General features: G+C 43.2%; 1 pseudogene; it reads left to right on the top strand.

The window, feature by feature from the left end:
* Nucleotides 1-400: 400 nt before the first annotated feature.
* Nucleotides 401-14,951, top strand: part of LOC135514113 (anthrax toxin receptor 1-like) — a 47,053-nt pseudogene continuing 32,502 nt past the window's right edge.

Genomic DNA, 14,951 nt, shown 5'->3' with positions numbered 1-14,951 from the left:
ACTTATCTCCCTCACTAGCTTTAAGCACCAACTGTCAAAGCAGCTCACAGATTACTGCACCTGTACATAGCCCACCTATAATTTATCCCATACAACTACCTCTTTCCCTACTGTATTTATTTTATTTATTTATTTATTTTTCTCCTTTGCACCCCATTATCGTAAATGAGAACTTGTTCTCAACTTGCCTACCTGGTTAAATACAGGTGAAATGAAAAACAAACAAACACAAATTGTATGTACGCATGGTTGATAAAGGAGGCCCCAGATAAGCTCCTGAATAAGAACACTGTCACCACCGATCATAACCAGTAGATGGCAGTAGAAGTGGAGTTTGTCTTTCTCACTTGTTTTAATTCCCTCTTCAACCACGTGAAAAAAAATGAAAAAGAAAGTTAGAGTTTTGGAAAGGGTCTGACTGACTGTAAGTTAGACACAATTACATCGTTTTCTGTGGAGCTGCCTGGAATGCACTTACTTTGTAGCTATTTTCTTACTGTTGGGAAGTAGGACAAAGGAAGACCAGGAGTTTGCTGTTATGTGGCTCAGTGCATGTAGCCTGTGCTTGCTTGTCTCTTACCCAGTTATTAGAGCTTCCTGACTCAGTTGAGACGGACTAGATTCATAGCATCAGTGCATTCTCTGCCTTCCACTGCACCCTTTCAGATAACTTATTTTCAATGCTGAAGAATACTGGATCAATATACAGAAATAAGGAATAGTTGTTTTTTTTGTACAAAGGAAAGGTTTTTCTCCACCTGTTTTCCAAAGTGGTTTTATTCTTCCTTTTATGTGAAATAGGCTCCTCCAAACTGGAATAATGTCTTTATATGGGTGCAGAGGCTCCTGGTTACCAGTGCTGCTTGGTGTTGTGAGTGGGCTGGTGGTACTGACAGCTGGTAATGCTGGGCACAACCAGGACAGGGGGGAGACTGGACCATCCTGCTTCGGGAGCTTTGACCTCTACTTTGTCCTGGACAAGTGAGTTTGTCATTCATCATTCTCTTTCCACCTTATCTCTCCACTGCTTGTCATACACTATTGGGGGCAGAGTTCATAACTGTGTGTACAATGTACTATCAGTTGGTGAGAGAGAGACTCAAATATCACATTCATTTGTACATATTCACTGTATAACATCAGTGGTCACCAACCGGTCGATCTTCAAGACAATACACCCATGTGTAACTGTGTTGTTTTTGTCGCACTGCTTTGCTTTATCTTGGCCAGGTCGCAGTTGTCAATGAGAACTTGTTCTCAACTGGCCTACCTGGTTAAATAAAGTTGAAATAAAAATAAATTAAAATGTTCCTAGTTGACCACCAAACATTTCTGTAGAAAAGCCAATGATACAGGCTTGCTCTTTTTTTGTGTTGCGCTGTTGGTGGAAGGTGTACTTGATTCATAAGCCCTGCACACCAGGTAGGCATAGTCATAATACCCATAAAACCTAGCGGTCAAACAGGGAAATGGTTCCAATAATTTTTCACACAGGGGATTTTAGAAACACTTAAAATAAGGCCTGTGTTTCATGTAGGCTTACTCTGGCATGACGTTTTGATAAGCGTGTAAGTCTCTTTAGAACAATGTGACCGTGAGAGGCTGAGACTAATGCTGTGTTCAACTGGAAACCTCATACTTCCGACATCTGACTGGGGAAAATCATTTTGAACGGTCATCCAACTCGGAATTCCAAGTCGGAATCTCGGGCATCTTTCTAGAACTCCGACTTCACTACCTGAAGATCACTGACGTTATGATTTGTCCTTGTTCCCAGTTGCCTTGAAAGCAGTATGACAGATGCAGGTACCATTAATCCAGTAAAATAAAACAGCAAATGATTTACATTTATGCTCAGCTGTGCCTTGCAAGTGCTACACCTGATGTAATTTATCAAAGCTCGAGTTTTGAAATATAATATGGTCTGAGAAGAACAATATTGGCAGGCCAGGTATATAGCCAATATGCTGTGATAATGTATTAGGCCTACTGCACAAATCAAAATCTTGATAGAACTGTTTTTATTAGGTTAATGTTACATTTTTTAAGTCATGTATAAAATAAAAATCATAATCTGAGTGGTACATCTTGACTTGCATTTAGACTGAGAAAGTGATCTTGACTCAAAGGTTGGTGACCACTGGTGTACATGAATCTTGGCAAAGTTCGTTCCTGTTTGGTCACGTTTCTGTGTGTCAAACAAAAACACCCCAATTATAGGTTGACAATAGAGCCTCCCACAATGCAATCTATGGCTGCGGGATGAAGTTGGTAAAGAGTAACTGCAGAAACTTGCAGTCAAAATGACATTTGATCACGTGGTTTTTGTAAAGTTTATGCAAGTAGTCATGTAGGCGCAAAAACTGACAATTTTATCTCCATAATGTAGCACACTTTGGAAGGCTTGACAGAAGTGATCCAAATGTTGTCATACTTGGCAGGACCGGACTACCGCATTGGGGCCCTGGGACACCGAGGGGGGACAGCTAACTTACAGTATTTGTCATGAGGCTAAGATAAAATGTTGCAGTTTTAAGCTAATTTGCTGCAATTCTACACTTTTTGTCATGGGGCAGAGATTTTGTTGTTGTTGCTGTTTTATAGTTCATCTCATGCTTTTGTTGACATTTTGCCATGAGGCTGAGAGACATCTTTGCAGTTTTAAAGCTAATTTATTGCTATTCAACACATTTTACCATGTGGCTGAGAGAAAATGTTGCAGTTTTAAAGAACATTTGCTCAAATTCTACACATTTTGATACATGGGGGCCCCCCCAACATATTGTGTGGGGGTTTGGGATCCCAGGGCATGTGCCCTGCATGCCCGTTTGGTAATCAGGCCTTGATAGGTTGGCATGTTCAGGCATGTTATTGTTATTATCAAGACCTCTGGTGAAACCATTTCTATTTTGACTTAGAATACGTGGACAACTACAAATACCTGGGTGTCTGGTTAGACTGTAAACTCTCCTTCCAGACTCACATTAAGCATCTCCAATCCAAAATTAAGTCTAGAATCGGCTTCCTATATCGCAACAAAGCATCCTTCACTCATGCTGCCAAACATACCCTTGTAAAACTGACCATCCTACCGATCCTCGACATCGGTGACGTCATCTATAAAATAGCCTCCAACACTCTACTCAACAAACTGGATGCAGTCTATCACAGTGCCATCCATTTTGTCACCAAAGCCCCATACACTACCCACCATTGCGACTTGTACGCTCTTGTTGGCTGGCCCTCGCTTCATACTCGTCGCCAAACCCACTGGCTACAGGTTATCTACAAGTCTCTGCTAGGTAAAGCCCCGCCTTATCTCAGCTCACTGGTCACCATAGCAGCACTCATAGCACGTGCTCCAGCAGGTATATCTTACTGGTCACCCCCAAAGCCAATTCCTCCTTTGGTCGTCTTTCCTTCCAGTTCTCTGCTGCTCATGACTGGAATGAATTGCAAAAATCTCTGAAGCTGGAGACTCACATCTCCCTCACTAGCTTTAAGCACCAGCTGTCAGAGCAGTTTACAGATCACTGCACCAGTACTTAGCCTATCTGTAAACAGCCCATCTATCTACCTACCTCATCCCCATACGAGTATTTATTTATTTATTTTGCTCCTTTGCACCCCAGTATCACTACCTGCACATTCATCTTCTGCCGATCTACCATTCCAGTGTTTAATTGCTATATTGTAATTATTTCGCCACCGTGGCCTATTTATTTCCTTAACTTACCTCATTTGCACTCACTCTATATAGACTTTTTGTTTTCTTTTGTTCTACTGTATTATTGACTGTGTTTTGTTTATTCCATGTGTAACTCTGTGTTGTTGTATGTGTCGAATTGCTACGCTTTATCTTGGCCAGGTCGCAGTTACAAAGGAGAACTTGTTCTCAACTAGCCTACCTGGTTAAATAAAGGTGAAATAAACAAAAAATAAATTTGTATTTTTTTATTTTGCTATAATGCTGGCAAAAAAAATGTGAAGTGTTTTCTCAATGTCTGTTTATTTGATAATTGTAATCTGATATAACCTCATTGCTATATTTATGTGTACTTTATACACTGTTGAAGGCATTCTGACTGCAAAAAAAATATTTAACCTAATGTGGAAAATATATTTTTATTTTCAACATCTTTGAAAACCTGCATCTTACAAAACATATGTGGTATTTACTTCCCCTGAGGGGCATTGATCAAGCATTGGGACAATTCTGAAGATGTTATCCCCATAATGCAACACACTTTAGAAGGCGTTAACATGAGCCTCTTTAAAACTCTTCACAAAAGCAGTGTTTACATGTCCGCTGCTTTCTTGAGTTACATACAGTGAATTCTAAAAGTATCAGACCACATTTTGTTACGTTACAGCCTTATTCTAAAATTGACGAGGAAATGTTTTATTTAATCCATCTACTCGCAATACCCCATAACAACGAAGTGAAAAAACAAAAGTATTCAGACCCTTTGCTATGGAACTCGAAATTGAGCTCAGGTGCATCCTGTTTCCATTGATCATCCTTGAGATGTTACTACAACTTGATTGGTGTCCACCTGTGGTAAATTCAATTGACTGGACATGATTTGGAAAGGCACACACCTGTCTATATAAGGTCCCACAGTTGACCGTGCATATCAGAGCAAAAACCAAGCCATGAGGTTGAAGAAATTGTCAGTAGAGCTCCGAGACAGGATTGTATCGATGCACAGATCTGGGGAAGGGTACCAAAAAAATGTCTGCAGCATTGCATCTCCCCAAGAACACAGTGGGCTCCATCATTGTTAAATGGAAGTAGTTTGGAACCACCAAGACTCGTGCTAGAGCTGGCCGCCTAGCCAAACTGAGCAATCGGGGCAGAAGGGCCTTGATTCGGGTGGTGACCAATAACCCGATGGTCACTCTGACAGAGCGCCACAATTCCTCTGTGGAGATGGGAGAACCTTCCAGAAGGACAACCATCTCTGCAACACTCCACCAATCAGGCGTTTATGGTAGAGTTGCCAGACGGAAGCCACTCCTCAGTAAAAGGCGCATGACAGCCTGCTTTGAGTTTGCCAAAAGGCACCTAAAGGACTCAGACCATGAGAAACAAGATTCTCTGTTCTGATTGAACTCTTTGGCCTAAATGCCAAGCGTCACGTCTGGTGGAAACCTGGCACCATCCCTATGGTGAGAGATGATGGTGGCAGCATCATGCTGTGGGGATTTTATTTTAGCGGCAGGGACTCGGATACTAGTTGGGAAAGATGAATGGCGCAAAGTACAGAGAGATCCATCATGAAAACCTACTCCAGATCTCTCAGGACTTCAGACTGGGTTGAACGTTCACCTTCCAATAGGACAACAACCCTAAGCATACAGCCAAGACAACGCAGGAGTGGCTTCAGAATAAGTCACTGATTGTCTTTGAGTGGCCCAGCCAGAGCCCGGACTTGAAGCCGATCAAACATCTCTGGAAATAGCTGTGCAGTGATGATCCCCATCCAACCTGACAGAGCTTGAGAGGATCTGCAGAGAAGAATGGGAGAAACTCCCCAAATGCAGGTATGCCAAGCTTGTAGGCTGTAATCGGTGCCAACGGTGCTTCCACAAAGTACTGCGTAAAGGGTCTGAATACTTATGGAAATGTGATTATTTCATTTTTTTAAATAAATTTGCCAAGAATTTGAGGTATTGTGTGTAGATTGATGGGGGAAAACTATTTAATCCATTTCAGAATTAGGCTGGCACAAAATGTGGAACAAGTCAAGGGGTCTGAATACTTTACAAATGAACTGTAGATTTCCAAACCCGTGTTTGGAAATCACTAACCACTAACATGTGGACAAATCAATACTGCGTGCAACTTACTAGCTTGCTGATTCTTGCATGTTTTCATTTTCACTCAGCCATGTTGTTGGCATTGGACTGTTTCAGACTGGTACCGTCTGTTTCATGGCGCTGCCCCAGTTTTAGCATTTCAACCACAACCAATAATATCTCATTTATGCCACCCTATGATATTCTCAGATGTATTTCTACTGTAGGTAGCCTTTCTCTGTCACTTCTGCACTAGTTCTCCTTAGTGTTAGTTCACCCAAATTCCTTCCTTATCCTCCATTAAAAGGGCCTAATTATTGTGAGCAAAGGCAAATCAAATCAGTTTGAGTCACATGCACAGGGTTGCAGATGTAATTGCAGGGTACAGCGAAATTCTTATGCTTCAACAATGCAGGTCAGAGAAGTGAGTGAAACAATAATACTAAGTAAAATAATAGAAAAAGGCATGTGTGTATGTATCTCTATCCAGGCTATATCACATCCGGTTGTGATTGGGAGTCCCATAGGGCGGCGCACAATTGGCCCAGCGTTGTCCGGGTTTGTTTGGGATAGGCAGTCGTTGTAAATACGAATTTGTTCTTAACTGACTTGCCTAGGTAAAAAGTAAAGTGTTGGTGCCATGTTTCATAAGCTGAAGTAAAAGATTCCAGATGTTTTCCAGATGCACAAAAGCTTATTTTTCTCCAATGTTGTGCAAAAATGTGTTTGCATCCCTGTTAGTGAGCATTTGTCCTTTTCCAAGATAATCCATCCACCTGACAGGTGTGGCATATCAAGGGCCGATTAAACAGCATGATCATTACACAGGTGCACCTTGTGCCGGGGAAAATAAAAGGCCACTCAAATGTGCAGTTTTGTCACACAGCACAATGCCACAGTTTTGAGGGAGCGTGCAATTGGCATGCTGACTGCAGGAATGTCCACCAGAGCTGTTGCCAGATAATTGAATGTTCCTTTCTCTACCATAAGCCACCTCCAAATACATTTTAGAGAATTTGGCAGTGCGTCCAACCGGCCTCACAACAGCAGACCATGTGTAACCACGCCAGCCCAGGACCTCCACATCTGGCTCCTTCACCAGCCACCTGGACAGCTGATGAAACCCCAGTGGGCTCTCCCAGGCCTACCAATGGCTGCGCTCCTGCCCAGTCATGTGAAATCCGAAGGTTAGGGCCTAATGAAGTCATTTAAATTGACTGATATGCTTATATGAACTGTAACGCAGTCAAATCTTGAAATTGTTGCATTTTATATTTTTGTTCAGTGTGTGTGTGTGTGTGTGTGTGTATTTATTTATTTATTTATAACACCTTTTAAATTATATACAGATGTTGCAGTTAAGTGGCAACTTGTGTAAATAAGGCTATTTGTCCATAGTGTAAGATTTACAAGGATAAATGTCCATTAGGGGGAAAGGGGGGAGGGGGGCAGGGGGTAGAAGTTATTGGGCAGTTTATTTCTACCATGATGCTCCTATATTGTCTGTGTGATGAAAGCGGTGAGAACAGGCTGTGGCTCGGGTGACTGAAGTCCCTGATGATTTTCTTGGTCTTCCTGCAACACCTGGTGTTGTAGGTGTCCAGGAGGGAAGATGGTGTGCGACATCTGTAGAACCTTGTGGTCAGAAGCCACACCAGGCTGATGCAGCCCAACAGTGCGATCTCGATGGTGCACCTGTCCAACACTGTGAGGGCCCTCGGGAACAGGCCGAATTTCATAAACCTCCTGCTTTCTTCACCACGGCGTCTTTGTGGTTTGACAATTTCAGCTCCTCTGAGATGTAGACACAGAGAAACTTTAAAGGTTTCTGACCGTCTCCACGGCAGCCCTGTTGATGGGGGGTGTGCCTAGCTTGGTTCCTCCTGAAGTCCACAATTGGCTCCTTTGATTTGCTTACTTTGAGGGAGAAGTTGTTTACCTTGCACCACGCCATCAGAGTGCCTACCTCATCTCTGTAGGCCCTCTCGTCGTTGTTGCTAATCATGCCTACTACTGTCGTGTCATCAGCGATTTTATTGGAACTGTACCCCCGTGTTGAGGGTCAGTGTGGAGGAGGTGATGTTACCTACCTTCACCACCTGGGGGTGGCCGTCAGGAAGTTTAGGACCCAGTTCTATATGGAGGAGTTAAGTCCCAGGGCCGAGAGCTTTGTGGTGAGCTTAGAGAGTACTATGGTATTGAAGACCAAGCTGTAGTCGATTTCAAGCATCTTCACTTGTGCATTCCCCTTTTCCAGGTGGGTGAGGGCAGTGGATCTTTTGGGGCATACCTAATAGGGTAAAATAGAGCCTCTTCTTGTTTTAATATATATTGCTACCCTCTGAACTCCAATACTTTCAAATGACAACACTCATTATTGCCTGCATGATTATTTGTCTAATGTGGGTGAGCAGGCTTCAGACTCTATCATTTGGGTCTGTCTTTTCCTCTCCTCCATTGTTTAGTCTCTTACTCGTGGATGAAGATTTTTTTTTTTCCTTTTGCCCTACATCAGAATGCCAACTCCAGGCAGACATTTCTGTGGTGGCATAACATTTTAGCTAAGTGGAAATTCTGTCAGACATCTCGAATTGTAAGATTCAAAAGACTGATGTAGGGAGTATGATGAACATACTGCTGTGTGTGTGCACAATGTTTTGCTAACAGAAAATGCATAAAAAAGGAGAATGTTAGACACCAGGAGGTTGGTGGCCCCTTAATTGGAGAGGGCGGGCTCGTGGTAATGGCTGGAGTGGAATAGTTGGAATGCTATCAAATACATCAAACACATTCCATTTGCTCCGTTCCAGCCATTATTTTGAACTGTCTCTTCCGATTCTGCATTATATGTAGTATTTTATTTTGTATTAGGATCTCCATTCGCTGATGTGGAAGTGTTACATGTGGTCATTCATGGGTCTATGTAGTCATTCTCTGGCTGCTTTCCTCTACCTCTCTTTGATTGAACTGATATCTTTTTACCATAACTGTCCTTCTGTATTCTCTGTCTGATCATCACTCCTCTCTGTATCAACTCCTCTATGTGTCTGCAGGACCCTTTCTCCATTAGGTCCAGATGTTCCAATGTTTCAGCCTTTTGGCTGCGCTGTCTGTGCTGGGACTCGTATCCTGGTAACAATGGATAAAGAGGTGTTTTGAGATGCTCTGAGAGGGAGAAAGAATAGGGCAGTGAAATAAGAGGATGGGAGTAAAGACAGGAATTAAAAGAATGACACACAGAAAGAAAGACAGTCATATGGCCGGTCAACCTACTGTCAACAACATTTAATTGTAAGAAACCATTATCAAGGTTAGAGTTCAGGGATTTTTGAACTGTTGAAAAGTGACAGCCCAAGTATAAATACCGTAAAGTACATACACTCATCAGTAAAAAAAAATGTTTTAAGCAAAATAGTGTTTAAAAAAATATTATTTTTTAGACACAACTGAAAACTTCAAGGAGTAGGGCATTCAATGAGTTGATCTGATGGGTAGTTGTGATGTCATCGGCATCCCCCTCCATTGAGGAGCAAAAGAGGACAGACCCACCCCCCTACTTGTGATGTCATGACTTACCTGGACCACCTATTGAGATGTGCCTTTTGTTAACTAAATCAGGTGTTAAATGAGGCGAGAAGGAGACTGGAGTGAGTTAACAAAACATAATCATCAAATAAGGACAAGGCGATTTAAACCACAAAAATGTGTAATGAATCGGTCAGCTATGCATACGTAGTGATGTTGAGTACGGTACTACAGCCCCGTTAGACTGGCCTAATTCAAATACATAACTCCGGCATATAGGCATAATGACTGGTAATTTTCCTGACTCTAGTAACACAATGGCTGATCATTTACTTGACTCCAATAAGACGGAGATCATTACTGGGGCTGCATTATAAACACATTGACAGTAATCTGAGAAGAAGGATTTCACTGATATGCATCAGCATGAGATCATTGGTGCAGTCCAAAGATGGCAACTATCTAATCAATCAGAGTTATAGGCTACGTTGTTGCTTTCCAACCAAGGTGTTTGCGTGTTCTAATCGAATGGGTGCTTCCGAAGCAATAACCTCATTTTCGGGAAAGAAGAGGCATACAGGAGTGTTGCCACAGTACACACCGGCAGGGAAAGACTACATTCAGCCAAGATTAATATATCGTCGAACTGTAATGGTTGGATGGGATAAAAAAAAAATGTATTTCACCTTTATTTAACCAGGTAGGCCAGTTGAACAAGTTCTCATTTACAACTGCGAACTGGCCAAGATAAAGCAAAGCAGTGCGACACAAACAACAACACAGAGTTACATATGGAATAAACAAACGTACAGTCAATAACACAATAGGAATCTATATACAGTGTGTGCAAATGAGGTGAGATTAGGGAGGTAAGGCAATAAATAGGCCGTAGTGGCGAAGTAATTACAATTTAGCAATTAAACACTGGAGTGATAAATGTGCAGAAGATGAATGTGCAAGTAGAGATACTGGGGTGCAAAGGAGCAAAAATAAATAACAATATGGGGATGAGGTTGTTGGATGGGCTAATTACAGATAGGTTATATACAGGTGCAGTGATCTGTGAGCTGCTCTGACAGCTGATGCTTAAAGTTAGTGAGGGAGTCTCCAGCTTCAGTGATAATTTTTTTAAATATATATTTTTTTAAATTAGTTCCAGTCATTGGCAGCAGAGAACTGGAAGGAAAGGTGGTCAAAGGAGGAATTGGCTTTGGGGGTGACCAGTTAAATATACCTGCTGGAGCACGTGCTGCTATGGTGACCAGTGAGCTGAGATAAGGAAGGTCTTTACCTAGCAAAGACTTATAGATGAGGTGGAGCCAGTGGGTTTGGCAACGAAAATGAAGTGAGGGCCAGCCAATGAGAGCATACAGGTCGCAGTGGTGGGTAGTAAATGGGGCTTTGGTGACAAAACGTATGGCACTGTGATAGACTGCATCCAATTTGCTGAGTAGAGTGTTGGAGGCTATTTTGTAAATGACATCGCTGAAGTCAAGGATCGGTAGGATAGTCAGTTTTACCAGGGTTTGTTTGGCAGCATGAGTGAATGATGCTTTGTTGCAAAATGGGAAGCCAATTCTAGATTTCATTTTGGATTGGAGATGCTTAATGTGAGTCTGGAAGGAGAGTTTACAGTCTAACCAGACACCCAGGTATTTGTAATTGTCCACATATTCTAAGTCAGAACCATCCAGAGCAGTGATGCTGGACGGGCGGACAGGTGCGGGCAGTGATTGGTTGAGAAGCATGCATTTAGTTTTACATGCATTTAAGAGCATTTGGAGGCCACGGAAGGAGAGGTTAGTTAACAGTGTCCAAAGTCGGGCATGAAGTATAAAGAATGGTGTCGTCTGCGTAGAGGTAGATCAGAGAATCACCAGCAGCAAGAGCGACATCATTGATGTACTGTATACAGACAAAAGAGTCGGCCCTCGGATTGAACCCTGTGGCACCCTCATAGAGACAGCCAGAGGTCCGGACAACAGGCCCTCCGATTTGACACACTGAACTCTGTCTGAGAAGTAGTTGGTGAACCAGGCGAGGCAATAATTTGAGAAACCAAGGCTGTCAAGTCTGCCGATAAGAATGTGGTGATTGACAGAGTCGAAAGCCTTGGCCAGGTCGATTGAATACGGCTGCACAGTATTATCTTTTATCAATGGAGGTTATGATATCGTTTAGGACCTTGAGCGTGGCTGAGGTGCACCCATGACCAGCTCGGAAACCAGATTGCATAGCGGAGAAGGTACGGTGGGATTCAAAATGGTCGGTGATCTGTTTGTTAACTTGGCTTTCGAAGACTTTAGAAAGGCAGGGTAGAATAGATATAGGTCTGTAACAGTTTGGGTTTAGAGTGTCGCCCCCCTTTGAAGAGTGGTAAGCTGCCGCAGTCATCCCCATCTTTGGGGATCTCAGACGATATGGAAGAGGTTGAACAGGCTAGTAATAGGGGTTGCAACAATTGAGGTGGATAATTTTAGAAAGAGAGGGTCCATATTGTCTAGCCCAGCTAATTTGTAGGTGTCCAGATTTTGCAACTCTTTCAGAACATCAACTATCTGGATTTGGGTGAAGGAGAAATTGGGGAAGTTTGTGCAAGTTGCTGTGGGGGTGCAGGGCTGTTGACTGGGGTGTGGGGATAGCCAGGTGGAAAGAATGGCCAGCCGTGGAGAAATGCTTATTGAAATTCTCAATTATCGTGGATTCATCGGTGGTGACAGTGTTTCCTAGCCCCAGTGCAGTGGGCAGCTGGGAGTAGGTGCTGTTATTATCCATGGACTTTACATTGTCCCAGAACCTTTTGGAGTTTGTGCTACAGCATGCAAATTTGAAAAAGCTGTCCTTTGCTTTCCTAACTGCCTGCGTATATTAGCTCCTAACTTCCCTGAGAAGTTGCATATCACGGGGGCTATTCAGATGCAGGCATTGAGGCATTGATTGCTGGGATCCTGTTTGAAGACAGCAGAGGTGTATTTAGAGGGCAGGTTGGTCAGGATGATATCTATGAGGGTGCTCGTGTTTACAGATTTGGGGTTGTACCTGGTGGGTTCATTGATCAATTGTGTGAGATTTGAGGGCATCTAGCTAAGATTGTAGGACGGCCGGGGTGTTAAGCATAGGATACAGTGTGATGAATCCCAGGGCTGGCAAGGTGGACAAAATCTGTCATTCTGCCCTTGAGCATGGCAGTTAACCCCCAACAACAACTGCTCCCTTGGCGCCGACGATGCAGACTTCAATTTAAGGCAGACACATTTCAGTTTAATCCATTCAGTAGTGCAATTTACTAGGTATCCCCTTTTCCCATTGTGTCAAACAGTCTTTTACTGTGCTATAGGATTCACATAATAGTGAAAATGTTTAAAGCAGATGCTACCTTTCTACAATACAGATAGATGCAGTACACATTGATTCCCCTGACTCTCGTCCCCCATCTGTCAGATAGTCCTTAACCTCTCCACTTCCTCCAGACTGTTTATACAAAACACTCATCTCTCTTTACAGATCTGGGAGTGTGCAGCACCACTGGATTGAAATCTATCACTTTGTGGAACATCTGGCTCATAAGTTCATAAGGTGAGAATAATTTGCAAAGACCCTGTAATGTAAAGTTATATAAATTCAATATTAACTAAACTTTCAACTGTTAACCGGCTGGCCATGCCTTCCTCCTGGCTACTCCAACCTCGGCCAACAGCTCTGTCCCCCTCCGCAGCTAATCGCCCAAGCCTCTCCAGGTTCTCCTTTACCCAAATCCAGATAGCAGATGTTCTGAAAGAGCTGCAAAATCTGGACCCGTACAAATCAGCTGGGCTTGACAATCTGGACCCTCTATTTCTGAAACTATCCGCCGCCATTGTCGCATCTCGAATCCCACTGTACCTTCTCCGCTGTGCAATCTGGTTTCCGAGCCGGTCACGGGTGCACCTCAGCCACACTCAAGGTACTAAACGATATCATAACTGCCATCGATAAAAGACAGTACTGGCCAAGGCTTTCGACTCTGTCAATCACCATATTCTTATCGGCAGACTCAGTAGCCTCGGTTTTTGTAATGACTGCCTTGCCTGGTTCACCAACTACTTTGCAGACAGAGTTCAGTGTGTCAAATCGGAGGGCATGTTGTCCGGACCTCTGGCTGTCTCTATGGGGGTGCCACAGGGTTCAATCCGAGGGCCAACTCTTTTCTCTGTATATATCAATGATGTTGCTCTTGCTACGGGTGATTCCCTGATCCACCTCTACGCAGACGACACCATTCTGTATACTTCCGGCCCTTCCTATCTAACCTGCAAACGAGCTTCAACGCCATACAACACTCCTTCCGTGGCCTCCAACTGCTCTTAAACGCTAGTAAAACCAAATGCATGCTTTTCAACCGTTTGCTGCCTGCACCCGCACGCCCAACTAGCATCACCACCCTGGATGGTTCCGACCTAGAATATGTGGACATCTATAAGTACCTAGGTGTCTGGCTAGACTGTAAACTCTCCTTCCAGACTCATATCAAACATCTCCAATCTAAAATCAAATCTAGAGTCGGCTTTCTATTCCGCAACAAAGCCTCCTTCACTCACGCCGCCAAACTTACCCTAGTAAAACTGACTATCCTACCGATCCTCGACTTCGGCGATGTCATCTACAAAATAGCTTCCAATACTCTACTCAGCAAACTGGATGCAGTTTATCACAGTGCCATCCGTTTTGTTACTAAAGCCCAGTATACCACCCACCACTGCGACCTGTATGATCTAGTCGGCTGGCCCTCACGACATATTCGTCGCCAGACCCACTGGCTCCAGGTCATCTACAAGTCCATGCTAGGTAAAGCTCCGCCTTATCTCAATTCACTGGTCACAATGGCAGCACCCACCCGTAGCACGCGCTCCAGCAGGTGTATCTCACTGATCATCCCTAAAGCCAACACCTCATTTGGCCGCCTTTCGTTCCAGTTCTCTGCTGCCTGTGACTGGAACGAATTGCAAAAATCGCTGAAGTTGGAGACTTTTATCTCCCTCACCAACTTCAAACATCTGCTATCTGAGCAGCTAACCGATTGCTGCAGCTGTACATAGTCTATTCGTAAATAGCCCACCCAATTTACCTACCTCATCCCCATACTGTTTATATTTATTTACTTTTCTGCTCTTTTGCAAACCAGTATATCTACCTGTACATTTATCACTCCAGTGTTAATCTGCAAAATTGTAATTATTTGCCTACCTCCTCATGCCTTTTGCACACAATGTATATAGACTCTTTTTTTTCTACTGTGTTATTGACTTGTTAATTGTTTACTCCATGTGTAACTCTGTGTTGTCTGTTCACACTGCTATGCTTTATCTTGGCCAGGTCGCAGTTGTAAATGAGAACTTGTTCTCAACTAGCCTACCTGGTTAAATAAAGGTGAAAAAAAACTTTAAAAAAAAGTGTGTGTGGGTATGCATGTCTACCAGACAAAGATACCAGATTACCCCCCCCCCCCACCCCCTTCTATCGCTGACTACTAAAAATGTACTTTCTATGCCTGTTATATGTGGTTGTCCCACCTAGCTATCTACAGATGAATGCACTAACTGTAGTCGCTCTGGATAAGAGTGTCTGCTATATGACTAAAATGTAAA

The sequence above is a fragment of the Oncorhynchus masou genome, chromosome 25, assembly GCF_036934945.1.
Source record: "Oncorhynchus masou masou isolate Uvic2021 chromosome 25, UVic_Omas_1.1, whole genome shotgun sequence".
Taxonomy (NCBI): Eukaryota; Metazoa; Chordata; class Actinopteri; order Salmoniformes; family Salmonidae; genus Oncorhynchus; species Oncorhynchus masou.
This window is presented reverse-complemented; position numbering and strand designations above follow the sequence as displayed.